This window comes from Rhinoraja longicauda, chromosome 13, assembly GCF_053455715.1.
Source record: "Rhinoraja longicauda isolate Sanriku21f chromosome 13, sRhiLon1.1, whole genome shotgun sequence".
NCBI lineage: Eukaryota > Metazoa > Chordata > Chondrichthyes > Rajiformes > Arhynchobatidae > Rhinoraja > Rhinoraja longicauda.
In genome coordinates this window covers 16,942,590-16,956,746 of record NC_135965.1, presented here as the reverse complement: position 1 = coordinate 16,956,746, position 14,157 = coordinate 16,942,590, and positions in this window count along the sequence as shown.

Sequence of the window (14,157 nt, the reverse complement as noted above, 5' to 3'; positions counted from 1 at the left end):
CCGAATGGCCTACTCCTGCATCTATTGTCTATTGTCTATTGTCTAAGTTAGTGAAATCAATATTCATACCACTGGGTTGTAGGCTTCCCAAGTGAAATATGAGGTGCTGCTCCTCCAATTTGCTTTGGGCCTCGGAGTGTGGCGTTGGCAGGGTGAGGTCTTAAGTCCATAACTCCCTGAAAGTGGCAACACAAATGAAAAGAGTGGTAAGAATGGGGTGTTGAGTTTAAAAGTTGGGAAGTCATGTTACCATTTTATAAATGTTCAGCTAGGTTGCATTTAGAGTATTGTGTGCAGTTCCAGTTGCCCCTTTAAGGGAACGATGTGGAAGCTTTGGATAGGGTATAGAAAAGGTTTACTCGAATGCTAACATGATTACAGCTATAAGAAGAGGTTGGCCAAACTTAAATTGATGTCTGTATCGTCAATGGCTGAGGGGAGACCTTATATATAAGATATACGAAATCATGAGAGGCATAGATAGGGTAGACAGTCAGAGTCTTTTTGCCAGGGTGGGACCGTCAAATACTGGTTTAAGGGCATTCGTTTAAGATGAGATGGGGAAAGTTTAACAGAGATTTCCGAGATAATTTTTTGCACATGGAGTGGGAGGCGCATGGAAAGACCGGATCAGTTGTCCCAACCAAACAGACAAAACATATTCCAAGATAATTTTCATCCCTGGTGCCCAACAAGGTTGCCTTCTCAACTCCTTATTATACTCCCTGTACATTCATGACAGTATGGTAAAATTCTGCTCAAACTCCATGCCGTTTGAAGATGATACGAGTGCAGTGGGCCAGATTTCAAACAATGGTGAGATGGAGCACAGATATGAGATAGAGTGCTTAGTAGTATGGTGTCAAGACAAGCCCACTTCTCCCTGAATGTCAGAAAATGAAGGGGCTGGTCATCGACTTCAAGAGGTGGGGTGATCTACATGCCCCATTCTGTTTCACCATCCCCCTGGCAGCGTGTTCCAAGCACCTACCACCCTCTAGGTAAAAAAAACTTGCCTCCCAAATCTCCTTTAAACAATGGCTCTCTCATCTTAAAACTATACCTTCTAGTCATTGACATTTCTACCCTGGGAAAAAAAGGTTCCGTTTACCCTGTTTAGAGTAATTTATTATCTCTCATAATGTCATATTAGTTTAGTTTTCACTTTCACTTTAAAATGAATCTACTGGAATCTTTGCCATATGACTGCCTGACTGTGACCCAGGTGTTTCAGGCTCTATAACACACAAAGTAGGTCCTGCAGTTAAATTGTGTACCGATGATAGAGTTAGAGAATTAATGCAAAACATTAAACTGCCCATTTACACTAATATCTTCCCAGGTTCTACCTCTCATGTGTGGAGTGATTGTACTCACTTGTGATATGCTCTGCCTGGGTAGCACGCAAAGCAATGTTTTTCACTGTATTGTAATACACGTAATAATAATAATCCAATAAACTGTAAATCAATACACTAAGGGCAACTTAACAAAATAATCTATCAACCCAGCTAATTTATCAAACCAAGCGTCTTTAGAATGTGTGAAGAAACAGAACACCAGGACAGTGAAAGAACGTTGTAAAAATGACCGGACAAAATTCTATTGTGAAGCTCAGAATGAACATGGCAAACTCTCAGGCTAGCTTTGGCTTCTTTGCACTCTATATTTTATACAGCTTTTGTTGTGCAATGGACCATCCATTATATGAACACACCCATTCTAACAGGAACAACTTGGTAAAAGTGTAAAAGAATTGTTCTTGGTTGATAAACAAAGCATATGGGTTGCATTTACCTTGTTAAGTTTAGTTGACTTCCAGGGACAAAGAAAAGTTCAATACTTGGGTGTGAGTTGAACACAGATGCCCAAAGACACATTTTTAAATGCATTTGCTGAGTGAAAACGTCATGGGCAAACATATACTGAGAAACTTCCCCAAGTTCAGTACTGCTAAGTGCACTCCATATGAGTAGCTGCTTGTTCCACTTTTTCTCTGAAATGTAGCCTATGGAACCAAATATCAGAAGTGAAGCAGAATTTACAGCAACTATCATTATTATTTAAGCGGTGCAGTTTAAACTTCTCAGATGTGTCTGAGGGTGTCAGGTTACTCATGTGTCTGAGGGTGTCAGTCGATTACTCATGACAATGGGATCAGGCGATGTTTACTCATTAATAGAGCAAAACACAAAGTTCTGGAGAAAGTCAACAGGTAAGACAGCACCTGAGGAGGGAAATGGACAGAAATATCACCTGACCATTACTTCCATGGATGTTCCTGACCCACTGTGTTCCTCCAGCACCTTGTGCTTTGCTCAAGGTTCCAGCATCTGCAGTCCCTTGCGAGACCATGAATTCATGGAGCTGAATTTTAACATTCTGATAGTATGGGACTAACACATCAAATTCATACCTCTTTCCTTTCTTCACGACTTTGTCTGTTTATTACAGCATACACAGAATGCTTATTGTGACATAAACATTGGTTTAAAATAAGCTTTTGTTTGACTATTTTGATATTTCCAATATTCTCATTATGCAGACTAACATTCTCACCAGTACGATAAAGTTGTTTGACAGTGTCATCATGGTACATCCCCATACTTTCCATAGAATTAGATTATGCTGCATAAAAAAAAATTCTGGAAATATTTTTCAGCAACCGATGTTGTGGAAACACCAGGCACCTGACTTACAGGGTAGTGATTGTGAAGGATTATTGCACTGTCATGAATTGACTGCCCTTATTGACTGAGCTGCAATTGGGATTTCACATCATGAGTGAGGAATGAGGATTGATACCAGTCCCACTTTGTGTAAAAAAAAAACTGACTTAGGGTGGTGATATAGAAGCCGGACTAACAGTGGACCCTTAGCCTGTGCACTAAACGTACATCTGCACAGCTGGAAGCTGATATATTGCAAACACAAAAGGTACAGCCAAAAACCCACCAAAAGAAAATTTAAGAAAACTGTAGTTGACTGAAATTTAAAGAGGAACCACATGACATTTAGCAGAGTTACCAATCAAAGCTTCGCGAAATGATGTGGAGTTGACTTGAACTGTTCAAAAATTAATTGTGCAGATTCCTAATTCAGCAGAAAATAAAGCTTGATGATAGCACAAAGATTAGTTTGAGTGGATGGAATATTACATTAGAGATGATGATTTAGTAACTCATTCAATTCTTTCCCATGGCTTTTACATGTTTCTTTCCCAAATAATCCTTTGACTTTTAAAAACTATTATAAATCTGTTTCCACTATTGTTTCTGGAAACTTGTTCCATGTCTTAATAGCCCTCAGTATAAAAACAATATTCTTTTTTTTCATCTTCAACCAGATGAACTACTTTGGATCAGAGGAATTTTCTCAATTTTCCTCCTTTATGTTCTTATGAAAACATTTACTAGAGTTCTCTCTAAGTAAATATATTACTGCTAAATGGTGTAGCCACTAACTATTCATTGAATTGACTTTCTTTGATCTTAATGGAAATAGAAATGAAATACTGCACAGATTGAATTGTTTAACCGATATTTAGTTTTTGAATATCTCATCCTAAAAAAGCTATCTGAGGAGTTTTATTTATTGTCTTCTCCAATAAAATGTTAAAATGTTACAAAACATTTAACCTACATCCAGGGCACTTCAAAATATATAAATGGGTTCCCTATTTTAATTTCAGTCTTCTCCTAGTCCTGTTTTACAGTCATTTACAAAACTTCAAAGGAAAAATAACAAACCATGGCAAAAGGGGACAAAACTTGCATTCTGTTGTGTGATTGCAATCTCTAATTTCCCACAACAAATATATTTTGTACCTTGCATTTTGAGTTTGTCCATATTGCACTGTGATTTATACATACATCTAATCATCATTGCAGTGTCAAATCACATCAGTAAGTTTTAAAATACGTGTGTCTCCGTACCTTGCACTGGATGAGCGAGAGTATATGCAAATATATGCATGGGTGAACTTGTGAGATATATAATTGAAATAAAATCTTTGTTTAAAGATTGAATTGAGATTTTGTTAAGGGAAATTTAAGTAATTATAAGTTTGTTTGTAAATTTATATACGCAGAAATGTTACGTAGAAACATAGAAAATAGGTGCGGGAGGAGGCCATTTGGCCCTTCGAGCCAGCACCGCTATTCATTGTGATCATGGCTGATCATCCACAATCGGTAAACCGTGCCTGCCTTCTCCCCATATCCCTTGATACTGCTAGCCCCTAGAGCTCTATCTAACTCTCTTTTAAATTCATTGAGTGAATTGGCCTCTACCACCTTCTGTGCAGAGAATTCCACAAATTCACAACTCTCTCGGTGAAAAAGTTTTTTTCTCATCTCAGTTTTAAATGGCCTCCCCTTTATTCTTAGACTGTGGCCCCTGGTTCTGGACTCTCCCAACATTAGGAACATTTTTCCTGCATCTAGCTTGTCCAGTCCTTTTTATAATTTATACTTTTCTATAAGATCCCCTCTCATCCTTCTAAATTCCAGTGAATACAAGCCCGATGTTCTAATTGAAATATAAACAATTTCAAATGTTAAAGTTTAACTGACATTCTATTATTGTTTCAACTATTCAAATGATTCATGAGGTAACTTAGTAACTTAGTCATCCGCACAAATTTAAAATATGGTTTCTTTAGTTGATCTGCAATGCAGCTTTGTTAATGTGTTTGTGAAAAATTCATTTACAGTATCATCGCACATGGTGACCGATGTCTGTCCGAGTTACTGCTTACCTTCGCCAGACAATAGCTAGCTACATTTATCACAACTCAAGCAAATTTACAGAGTGGTATTGCCTCGGAAAGATATGTTTTAAAAATAACACACACAGATGTGTAGTTTTACTGTTTTACAAAATTATGGGAGGTTGAATATAACTGAAAGAGTTAATTTCTCCTTTAGGTTACAGATTTGTAGACTTTGGCAACTGGTTGAATTAAATGGAAACCTAGCAGCAGCTGCACTGTATTTTGCCTGAGGGTGTAATAAGGATGGTGGGATTAGCCTTAAATACACCAATACTTTTTCTTTTTTTTTCCCCCAGAAAGTAACACATGTAGCTAATGGTTTCTCTTTCAGGATATAGTTATCCTAGTCTTGTAGAATGTAACATAATCATCCAGAGTTTTCAGTGTAAATTTACAAGGGGATTATTTGGCTTGCAAACTTGCAAAACAAAAGTAAAATTTAAGTGCTTCAATACCCTTAATCTTGCACTGTTTATTTTTTTTTAGTTTAGTTTGTATTAGTACAAGTTAAACATACAGTAGAAATATATGTTTATCATTCAAGGTAGCTTGAGGTAAAATTATATTCAATGAATGTTATTTCATCAGACATTTTTACACATGATGGGTATTTTTGGTTATTTTCAGAGTTTCAATTGTTTAAAAAGCAACCTGTTTGTCAGCATCAGCATTGCAGCAAAAAAACACTTAACATTTCTTACACCAGCTGAACCCTTGTTTTATCAATATCATGTATTTCAAGAAAAAATCTGTGCAGGGAAATTAAATGTTTCAGTGTCTAACTCGGCCCAACTTCATGAAACCCCTTTACACGGATGCCCAGAGATTAGACGAGAGAAGCAGACAAGATGTCATATTAATTAAACGAATGAGTAAAATACTGTCAAAGGGAGTGTGAAAAATAAAACCGCTCATGGTATTAACCTTTAAAAATGCATGCAGTATAATGTGGCCCAGTTAACTGAGGGAATAATAGAAATTCTTAGCCCTGTCATTTTCATGCAATATGAACTATTTATTTAACTCCTGGTGTGTTAAATACATTTTATAGGTTATGCTGTGCAACCAGATCAATGTGATAGATGAGTTATCTCGATGCCTTAATCTAAAGCTTTGGTCTATACAACATCTTTTTACAGAAATGTATGCACAATCTTGGAGACACAAACTAAAAATAATATTGAGAGCCACCCCCAAAATTAATATTTAACTTCTCCTGAGAGGCAATTTTTCACATTTGTTGTGACTTTTTTTTGTATGAAAGCCTAGGAAATGGGAAAGGGGAGGTGAATACAAAGAACAAACTTCTTGCCAGGGAAAGTAATAGTGATTGGGGAAACATAATGTGGTCCTGAGGAAAGATGAAGAAAAAATATTTTTTTGGTAGAACTGCCCCATTAATTTCACTGCATTATTACTTATGTTTTCAGAAAGGAAGACACTTAATTATAATTTCCTTATAACTATGAATGTTAACCGCATCTTCACTCTAAGACAAAACAGTAAACCATTGTCATCTTCATTCTTACCTATCAAATTGTCATATCTCTTCTTTATTCTTTAATCTTCCCTTTGCATACAGTAAAAAGACCGAGCAGTGTTTATTTTGTTTCATTTGGTAATGACCTTCATTTTAATTTCATTTACATCATGTACGTTCTACATTATTTACTGCTGCCGGTAGTATGGCAATTGTTAACTATTCTAAAGCAGCCATTTTATCATTGTTTTCCTGGGGACTGTCAGTTAATCTCCAGTGTTCATTGTTTGTGATCTTTCTAAAATGGCAGAAAATTATCCTTTCCATATACACAATCACACATTTTGGTATAGCATCAAACCACCTACCCGTTTTCTTGCCGAAAACCGACCTGTATTTTTTCACTCCGCCAAATTGACAAAGTAAATGGAAGATTCTATTTCTCCTTCTTCAATTGCAAAGAAAGATTTCCATACTTAAGTGTTTGATGGAAGTGGAATGCAATTAACCCATTAATTTCAATGATACATTATGGAATAAATTTCATAATGGAATGGGTTGTAACAAAAAAAATCCATAGATTAATTCTATATTAGAAATACCTAAGTATGAAAGAGTGCATTAAAAACCACAGGGTAAACATTTTCAATCTGTAACTGCATGAATGCTTCATTAAATATGCTATGAGCTGTCAGACTTCAAACTATTATGTTTTCTAAATCTTGTCTGCATTTTACAATCCAGAAATGAACAGAAGCATCCAAAAGTTTCCATCGTATTCCTGTATTAATTAAATACTTGCTTTCTGAATTTATACAGATTATTGAATATTAGTAGTTAATTTTAGGCTAATCATTTGACCAAAAGTCATAAAATATAAGAACCAAACTTTAATACTTTGTCAAAGAAAAGTAAAGAACGATACTGTGCTTGGTCCTAATCTCCATATACTTTGAAATTAAACATGTTAATCCTGTTAACTGTTTTTAGGAGGAATAATAGATGAAATACAATGATTCAATACACATCAAGTACAACATTATAGTAATAGCTGTATTACTATAAAACATTGCACTTTTAATAATACATGTCCCATTTTAGAAAACAGATAAGTGCATTGGATCCTTAATGCTAGGTTAATGTAATTCAACACTATGTATAATAAGTTATTATACACAATGAAGTAATACATTTAGTAAATATTTAAAATATATATGATGATGCTTCTACAAAATATGGTAGAAATATTGCTTATATAAGGAAAAAAATTAAACAAATAGTATCATACATTTGTATCATTATCTAAATATAATTTAAATTTAATAGAAGCAATAAATACAGATTATATAATGCACAAAAGCAATCGTCAAGAACTTAGAAAAGCTAGCTTCAAATAATTTACAGTTGAAATGTTCAAATCAGTTGCAATGTAAATGTTTTGAAATTGAGCACGCACCATATTCAAGATGCGTTGAATGGTTAAATGTCAAAACCAGCTGGCCCCAAATGTACTTACCTTTTGTAAAAATGGAATTAAGAAAATCTATAAACAGCTATTTTTGTTAGAAGAAAATGATTGTTCTGTGTAAATTTGCTCCTGGTCTTTATCACAAGAAGAATAAAATAAAATCATGGGGATACTGGGGAACAGAAAGAACATTAAGACAATATGAAAACCTTACATCAATTAGCACAGCTCCGACAATCCTATGAACCAATTTTTTTTAAACTCAACACCTTGTTAACAAGGAAAGAGGAGCTCAATCAAGGAACAAGGGATTCATGGTTGTGGGCCACAGTTTAAAATGGTGATTACAAGGGCACGAATGTGAATGCAGAGGTAACAGTCTCGAACCCTGCAGGAAGCCACAGAACATTCGAGTGCGCTTTTGTGAATCAGGCCTGATGATTAGAACAGCCACAAGCACAGATCACATGAAACAATTATTTGCACCATCCCTTCAGTGCTTCTAATTTGTTCTCAAAAATGAAGATGGTGCGGCAATGTGTTATTTAAAATGATGACACCCTCCTTCACCTCACCCCTGCTCAACACACCAGATATATAGCTGCATTCTCTATATGTTTTGACATCTCAAATCAGGACTATCAGGAAAAGCATAAAGCAGGGTTCAATTTGGCACTACGAACAACTTGTGTAAAGTGCACAGTGAGTTCAGCATTCAATGAGTTAAAATTTGCACACATTTGAACTCACTTCCTCTCCTATTAATCAAGGATTACATTTATTTATATCTTCCAAATAATGTTCATTTACTTTTTATGCTGCAAAGATTATGATGTATAATTTAAAAAAGGAAAAGTTTAACACAATTATGGTGACTTAATAACCACTTGGAATCATTTGTTTTTAAATGTACGGTTTGCTATAAACAGAAGAAACAAATGAGCAAATTCGAAGTGCATAAAATCTATCTGGAATGAATTATTCGTTCATTCGTGATTAGATGCTTTCCTGGTTTTATATTCGGCGTAAAAATAATAATTTTGACAACAATTTATTCACTTATTACATTGATTAATATGCAATAAATATCTGGTGAATTATTTTCCTTAAATCTACATTAAAATGATATCATCTTTAGATTTTAACTTATTACAATTCAGGCTTTTGAAAATGTTATGAAGTCGTTTTTATTAAAAAATCCAATAATTTATCTGCAATATTCAATAAAAGCATTTTTTTCTTAAAAGTAATGTTTTTCAAAATGATTCACCATGAGTGTTATCAAATGAAGGTTTAGATTTCAGTTATTGTTCTGCAAAGTAAAATGAAAATCAGAGGAACAGTAGTTGGTAAGAAACATTTCCTGTTTGATACACAAGGATTTTGTCAAATATATTGTACGTCATGACCCACACAGATCAATCACTCCCACTGGATCAAAAAAAACTAACACTGAAAAAACAAGGTAAAAATTACAATAGTGAAATCATAACAATTTTTTATCATTATGTCATAGCCAAAAGTTTAAGTAGTATATTGCTACAGAATTGCATGTTGCACTATCTTTCCAGAGTACAGAGGGCGATGTTGCACTTACATTGGACAGTTGGCCCGTTCTATTTAGGAGCAAAAGCATTTATCAGGCTATGGCCCTCGTTAGACTTGCTTTGTTGCCTTATTTGTGAAAACTGCTTATATGTAATGGACAGTCGATCAAATTGTTTACAAACAAGTGACACCTTGACCTGCCTTGTAATATAGAAAATAGCAGGTGTCTGAGAAGATGTTGCCAGTCTGCTGCATACAAAGGGTTCATATGATGTCCTGAACCGTGAGAGCAATTCTCTGTGGGGTTTATGCAGTATTCCATTTCCCAGGAAGTGTTAAAGCCTAAAAAGAAACCTAAAATTATTTCCAAATTATGTATTCAACGTAACGTTACAAGTATCAACTTTGGCAAAGTTTCCCAATAAAGTTTTGCAGAAGTTCATTCAATGTATTATCTATTATATTTTCACAATGTTCTGCAATATACATTGAGAAGACATAATAATATTTATAAGTTTTGATCCCTTGTCAGTATTCTTAAAGTGAACCAACAGCAAATCTGATCTTCCTCAAAGATTATTCACTAAAATTTCCAAAGATTTAACAGGCAGAATGCATTTATAGGCTACACTTCTTGAAATTAATTAAACTACTCAAAATTAAATAGTTGTGTCACACACCTGTAGAAAAGCCCTATATATATATATATTTAGTTGTTACTTTGAAGGCCGGTGTCTTCTCTGGAGTCTTTCTTCCACCACTCTTGCTGATAACGATGCGATAACATTTTTAGGGATTTATGTTAGACATGAATATTATTAAAAATAGAACTCTGTATGCAGTAAAATAAACACACAAACCTATCCAGTGCATAATATAGCAAAATAACAATAGAAAACAGTTTAACAAAGGCATCAAAAATGGTCACTGTCAATCACTCCCAACCACATTCATAAATTCCAAGAGTTCTCAAAAACGTAAAAACCGAAACATGTATTTTGGGAAATTTATATCATTTTGCATGAAAGGCATAATCGTTTAAATCATCCATTTAAATTTACGTTAATTTTTTTCATTGTTTAAAAATCTAACCAGAAACAAACTATCAGGAAGAATTGTTTAGCGTTATGTGCTTGGCACATTTTCTGCTTTGTTAAATTGCTATAATGCAATCACTTATAATCAGAGATTATTACATTGTAAAGTTTCAAGCAGTAACATCACAAACTAAAATTTAAGTTTCTTAATATATCATTTTACTAATGATTTGCTGTTAGATTTGTTATAAATATCTGACTGTGTGCACCATTAAAATCGTTCTCTTGCTTTATTATTTAGTACATTGAATGTAGCTGTAAAAAGGTTTGATTGTTTATAAATCTTTAAATGGAACAAATTTCTCACAGTAATCCAATGTCCAGTAAAAAATGCAGTTTCTAAAAATGATGTCTTAATTTATTAACCCTCTCACCCCTTCTAATAAATCATTAATTGTAACATACCGATTGTCAGATTGTGGCAAGTTCAATATTTTTTATCTTCCTTCAGTAAGAATATTTGGGAGGCTAGAACAGTGATTTTTTTCAACAACTTGATGAGAAGTTTAAAAAAAATTCTATTTATGGTTTAGTAAAATATCTAAAATTAATTTGTGCAAGTATAAAATTAACTATAGACTGTTAAAGGGTATGAATGAAATCAAAAAATTATCTATTCATTGCTTTCCTTATCTAATAATCCAAAAGGCAAAAATAAGCACACATAAGGTAATCCTAAAAGGTAAATCATATATAAAATGTTTTTTCAAGTATTCCTGAAATCACTTCCTTAAATCATCTTTGCAAGAAGAGTCTGCAGATATTAATCACCAATGACAATATTTTCTTTACTACATTGCTAATATATTTCTATCAAGAGCCTAAATTAGAAATCGGCAGAAAATCAAAGCATAACTGAAATAGTCTTTAAAATTTGACAGAGATTTGCATTAATCGCCACAACATAATTCATGGGTTTGGAAATGTTCACCCACTTCCAAAATATGGCCTTTTCACTTTTTTCTAAAAAATAAACAGCAACTCTAACTATTTAGAAACAAAATTTGAGGATGTATGGGTCCGCAAAATGACGGAGACTTAGCAGCTCCGAAATTAAACAATTTCTGCGAAACTTGTTTTGTTTTACACATGTTGAGATCCTACTCACATTCGCAAACTGGAGGGCAGATGAACGGTGGGACTTGATAATAAAATCATGTTCTGCTATATACATACTTTTATTTCTAACACTGCTTATTTAGGTTTAAACAGTGTGTTCAGTTGCGGTGATCTGCGAGATCTGCTGGTCATTTATCATCTTTAAATTTCTGACAGCAAATGTGCAGATGACAACAGAGGAAATTAATTTAGGGAAACATCTCTAAACTTCGAAGTGTTCCTATTCAATCAGGAATTTTACATTGAAAAGCAACAACAAATCTGTTGTAGTTCAAATATATATTTTAAGAAAGTATGCAATTCAAAAGAGAATGATTACATAAGACTGATTTTTTTTTTATCCCACCACCTGAAAAAACACATTTAAAAATAGCATGTAATCCACTCACAAAATGATTGACAATTTTTACCAAGCAAAGATACCCCTGGCCTGACTTAAAATAAAAGATGAGGGCACTGTGAAGTATTTCTGGCCCCATCTTTATGTCAAATCACTGCATTGAAACAATGGTTTATATTACAAAAAAATCTTGTGCAAGCTCTACATAATGGGAATGAATGACAATCTGGAGAGAATGTGCAGCAGGATTTTCTTTTGATCTGGAATACTGCTAATCTTTGTCAAACAGTGTGCTGAGAATACTTGGAGGAATATCAAATCCTCGATGAGAGAATGTGATTGTGTCTCTTTTTAAAATCTTTATTGCTGATCAAAATAATCAAAAGTGCAATTTTAAAAAAAAATGCAGGATATGTTGAAAAACCCTTAGCCCCGAGAGAGGCACCCATTAGTAAATGACATTTTGTAAGTGCAAAGGCTTTTAAAAACAAAATGGCCCCACATGTAATGAAAGCAAGAGTGTTTTTTTTTAAATCAGCATGGGCAATTTTGACACAGCTTTCTAATTTTCCATATAATAGTTTATATTTTGAAATAAATGGTTGATGAGGGCTCGCTTTAGTTTCAGAGAGTCCTTCGCACGTGGTGGAATGCGGTATGTGCCACAATTCTGACAACAGCCGTCTAGTGCGTAGTTATTAATGGGCTGAGCTGCACTCTTTCTTTAAATGGCGCTGAACAATTCTAACGTTATGTACGCGAGGAGCTGTGAAAGATTCGCCAGGAAAAATCTGATCTCTTCTGAGCTTGTTACAAATGATTTTCAAAGTAAGAAATCCTGGGTAGTAATCCCTCGGTCGATGAAATCATATATTGTATTTGTCATACCCCAAACATGTCCAGCAACCATAGACCAGCCAGTGGGACTGTGCAAGTCCGCCATTGCTAAGCCAAGTATGCAAGATGAATTCTGTCTAATACAAACACTGTAAATCATGTTGATTTAGTGCTACTAGGAAGTGTGCCTCCACTGTTGTGAGCTGCTTTTGAAGTACTGCCTAAAACTCAGTCTTGTGCTTCAAAGGGAGGGGATTACAGTCTTTATCCAGCAATTAATATGGCTAGAACAGAGAGTGACAGCACCTGAGGACTCAACAAGCTGGCCCGCAGCCTGCTGCAGGGTGCGTCCCCTCCCATAATGCATCCCGTTCATATCATAACTAAATATTATTTATTTAAGCAAAATGCTGTTGTAAATAAACCGAAATACATTCGACTTAATAACCTTTTTTTTTTAACTGAATGCCTTTGCTACTCAAGAGATATTTTGAAAGGAAGTCTCGCTATCTTCTAACCTTTAGCCTATGTATCTACCTAGATCATCCTAATCTCCCACCAACTGTTAGACAGAGAACCAAGCTGTTAGAGCGAAATAAAGTCTAAGGGCCATCTTAGGCTGATCAAATGACAACCTCTCACAGTCGCACCCCTCTGCTAGAGTTCACAGGTTCAAAACTGGCATCTGAGAGCAAAAAAAAACTACCAATGCCTAGACAGCAGGAATATGGTTTGATTCACAGTCGAGGCAGTCGATCCCTCAAAGCTAAGGCCGATCGACACAGCGTATGGCACTGAATTATGAAAAGGGAGGGCGGGAGAATCAGAACAATAAAGAACACAATATTCTGTCTTCTGTGATATCAAAAGCTCCTTCACACTTTTGCAGAATTGAATTGCAGTGTTGTAAGATTTTAAATTATTTCACTATTGAAAAATAAATTGTGTGAAAATCATTCCTTTGTAGTGTTTAAGTTCCAGACAAAGGGGAAGGATATATGTCTTACGATAGTACTTAATTCTGCTAAAACATGGTGGTACTGCAAAGTGACGTCACAGTACTCCTCCATGTCTCATCCTCAAATATCCTTATAACCATCTTGTTTCACACTTCCCCCATCCCCGGCAGCTAAACAGATTAAAACTAAATATTATTTTGCTGTGAGATCTCAGCAGAGAGTACAAAATTCTGAAGATATAGATAAAATTTATTTTTAAGATAAATGCGATAAGATTTTGGTGACTAGTTTTCTTAAGATTACACTGGAAAGGGAAGGAAGAAAATTGTGGCAAGCTAGTGACCTGTATGCTGGGAGAAAGTGATCGTCAATGAACCAGTTCCCAGTGCAGTAAAATAGAAGCATAATGTCTCCACAGGGCTCCTTGGTTTATCTCCATTTTATTTATCCACATCTCTTCCAGAATGTCACACTTAAAAAAAAATTCCATCCTTCTTCTCAAACTCATGTCTTCAAGTAGCATTATTTTAGAAAA